Consider the following 4,355-nt stretch of genomic DNA (forward strand, 5'->3'; position numbering starts at 1 on the left):
AACAAGGAAATCCACCAAAACAGTAGAGTTGCTGTACAAATGTAATTTGTGTTTCCATAAAAGCAAATTTGAAAAAACATATTCTTTAAAGCAAGCATAAATTATAAAAGGGTTAAGTAAAACCAAATAGAATTGTAACAACCATGTCAAGGTGGTAAATAAAGTATAATCTGATCTAGCAGCAAAGTGCCCATGGAAATGATTTCATATGTTGATAACTGTTGAAAAGGCAGTCCTCTGGATTCCCAAACTTTTTGTTCTCCATGCCGCAAAGCCACACACATTCATACAGCACATTCTTACACCAACAACCCATTTACATTATAACAGAAAATGGACCCCCCTACCCTAAAATATCAGCATATTAGAACTGGGACACTGATGTTCTTGTTTTAATTCTTTTGTCTGTTTGCCTGTATAGCTGGTTAAATCTATTTTTAGTAATCAATGGACAGTATCTATTTAGTCACTATACCATACATCTTGTGTATGGTATGTGTTTTAAAAATGTCATTTAATGAAAGTAATCAATTCTCTTTGTCTCCGGCATCAATATTTATCACCACATTTATAATTCATAATACCCCTTTACAGTAATTATCTGTTGTTCCTATAGCACAGCTGTCACTGTGAAGATCATTACACTGATAGCAGGGAGGTATAGTTAGAGAAATCAAGCCTTTGCTACTTCAACAAAAGTGCTGTTCATTACTTAAGGGAATATAGGGAACGTACCTTTGTGTACTTGTTCTTAATAATGTACTAATTATGTAGTGAATAGGAATATGCTGAAAACAGGATAAATTCAATCATTTATGAATAAGTTCCCCTTTTCATGGTTGTTACTGCTGTGTGTATTTGCATTATTATTATTCAACATTTGCATACGAGCCGACAGCCACAATAACCCATTACCTTCAGGGCACATAATCACTCATCTTCTTTCCTGTCTTTGTCTCCAACAGATGTGTTCTTGTTTGCTCTTTCATAATTTAGCTGCAAATGTCCTGTTCTTCCTTTGGTTTGAATAAAGAAATATAAATGATGTTACTAAAAAAAGCAAACACGTTTTGTAAGGGTCTGACTTTAAAAAGGAAAAAAGCCTGTCGCTGAGTGATGTTTTTAAGTATGAACTTATTCTGTGCACAAATAATTCTGAAATATATACATTTCCCTGTATGAGTGAAACACACTTTCCAGATATTTACCTAGAGTTGGACTGGGCCAGAGGGGCACCAGGAAAACACCCGGTGGGCCCCAGCTATAGTGGGACCTGCAGCCCCCACATGTAACTGAGTGCACCGGCGTTGCCCCTCCCATCATGGCTGCAAAGAGGAAGTGAGGTACAAGGTGGCGGGGAGAAGGGGTTGAAATAAAATGTACCACCTCCCAACTGGGTTGGGGGGCCCTAAGGCAGCAACCCTGGTGGGCCCCAGACACCCCAGTCTGAATCTGGAGTACTTCCCCTCCTTTAGCTGACCCATCTTTCCCAGGGTCTCGGCTACAAAACACAAGACAATAGGCTTGTGTGCCTTTTTTTTTTTTTTTTTTTACTATTTTGCGAGAGCTCACACAATGCCTTGTACTGGGAAGGTACAGAGACTTGCCAACTAGACAAATATGCAAGTGATGCCCTTTATAGTTGGGGAGTAATTAAATGGCCATTAAAGAATTTGATGACAAAAAGAGGTTTGTGTTTTCGGTATTAAAGAGGTTGTTCACCAAATGTCCAAATCATTTTAAACCACCAACAATGCTCTCAGCGTTTTAGAAAATCAATTTTCCATTAAAAAAGTAAAAAGGCCACCGTAAAAGCTACTTTTTATACCTGTTAAATCAGTCCTTCTGTCTCTCTGATCAGTTTTCTGAAGGGATGGCAGTGGCCAATTTTGAACCTGACATATTAAAAACTTCCTATATGCTTACATCATCACATCCAGGCTTTGCCCTTACTTGTTTTCTATTGGACCAATTCATTGGTTGCTTGCGCACTCTAACCAGTTACTTAAATTGAAAGGCGATTCATTTATTTCTCCCTTGCAATGGCATAGGCAAACAGACTCAGCATATCACAGATCCAACATACTGCAGCCCCTGTGGTCACAGGGGGCCTCTATAGAAGTGCAAAATCCCCCCTCCATAGCTACTTTCCTACCTGCGGCCAGTGGTGGACAGGTAGTGGGTGGGTGTCCAAGCAGGGAAAGGTGTGTACCCTCTTTACACCACTGTCTGTGCAGAAGTGAAGGATCAGCAGGGTGATTATTCTGAGATGAACATCTCTACAGCATATTTTTTATTATGTAAATGGCAAATATCTCTAAAGATGTTCTATTAATGTGGAATGCTAGATTTGTGAATGTTGTACAAACGTGAACAACCACTTTAAGGGGGTTCACTGAACTATGTGGGTCTAGCAATGGAGAATAATGCTGGAATAGGCTAAGATATCCTGATGTGGTACCCTGCAATTACATGTCTAAGTAGCAGCTATAAAAGCATGTGTAATATTGTGTGTAAACAATCATGCAAACAGGGGTGTAACTATAAAGAAGAAGCTGCGGAACCTATATTGTTCAAGCTCCCCAACAATAGACCAGGCCCCGTTTGCCCATAACAAGGTTATAAACACAGAAAAACATTGCCAAATCAGCTGTGGTTACAAAAATATTTAGGACAAATAAGTAATTGTAATCGTAGCTTGGCTTTAAAGGAGAAGGAAAGGCTAATAAAGAGTTAATCTCAAGCTGCAGGCATACCTTCAGTTGTCTCAATAGTGCCCTTAAGTCTCGCCATATTTCTCCTGTTCAGATGATCAGAAGCCTCATAGGAAAAAAAAACGCTGAGCTGTGTAAAGAAAGTTCCCATAATGCCTCGCTCCTGCACCAAGACCAAGACCAATGTGCATGCTCAGTAAGATTATGAGGAAGATTCCTGCTGATTGGCTCAGATCCACATTCTTAAGGGTGGGGGAGGGAGTTCTTAGCATTCTTGAGGGAGGGGGGAGCAGGAGAGAGGAGAGAGCTGTGTGTCTCTGGCACAGGAAAACAAAAAAAACAGGAAATCCTGTATCTTGTGATAGAGGACTCAGTGCAGCATTTCTGTGATTGCTTATGGGTGTATTTATGTATTTACATAGACCTTTCTGATAAAGCTTACTTAGTTTTTACTTTTTCTTCTCCTTTAAAATGCATTTTCCAGCTAGTGATATTAGAACATGGGTCACACTGGGCTCCCTTCCCAGATGGCCCAGAGGACACCTCTCTGCTGTAATAAATGAATAGGATGCCAGAGCTTCTTGCAAATAAAGCAAAAAGGTTTATTGTACTCATGAATGCTTTGAAGTGGTATTGTTCTGCAGTCAGATACTGTCATGGCGGAGATACTTGGCAGGTAACTGTTGGTCTGGATCACTGAAGTAAAAATGGTTTAGGGAGTGATATGCTAAGCCTGAATCCCTATCCAGTACTGTGGTCCCTTCACTTGAGGCCAGTAATGCCTAAGGAGAGCTACCTCAGGAGTTAGAGGATTTATATACAGCCCTGTGTACTACTGACAAAACTAGTCTTATAATCTGGCTGTCGTTTATTGGGTCCCAGTTTTACAACTTTCTGTAAAAGGGATTTTCCTTTACAGAACTCTTTACTGGGCCTTGTTGCCCAGGCTTCCCAGACACCTGGCACACTTTAAATAACCATAGAAAGGAAAAGGCCATCTATTGTCTGTTACTCACGACCAAGGCCCTGAATACACAATATTAAACAAACAAGCAAATTGGCAGCTATGTATTGTTGCTCCCGGAGACATAAGAGCAAACATTGTTACGTACTTCTCATGAATCACTATAATATACATGTTTACAGGGTAACCCTTTTGAAATGAAAAATAACAAAAGTGGTATAAAGGTGATACCTTTATTGGCTAACTAAGATAACCATAGCAAGCTTTCAGAACATTTTAGTTCCTTTTTCAAGCTGATTACCTAAGTAACTAAAATGTTCTGAAAGCTTGCTATGGTTATCTTAGTTAGCCAATAAAGGTATCACCTTTATACCACTTTTGTTATTTTTTATTTCAAAAGGGTTACCCTGTAAATATTTTTGACTGGCTAGCACAGTACATCACCTTTTCCTGCATCTATAATATACATGGATATACAGAACCAGGCTCACACTCACATAGCCTGCAATACACAGCAAGCGCCGTAGAGGGCGCACTACAATTACTTACCGGGTAGAGTATGAAGGGAGCAGCCGCTTCCTTATTAGGTATAAGAATGTCGGGGCGGTGCTCTGGGTATCATCACTGAGTACAGAACTAGCCCACCGCAGCGCTGTAAGAGCCGGGTAGGGCAAACA

Source organism: Xenopus tropicalis, chromosome 3 (genome assembly GCF_000004195.4).
Source record: "Xenopus tropicalis strain Nigerian chromosome 3, UCB_Xtro_10.0, whole genome shotgun sequence".
NCBI classification, from domain to species: Eukaryota; Metazoa; Chordata; class Amphibia; order Anura; family Pipidae; genus Xenopus; species Xenopus tropicalis.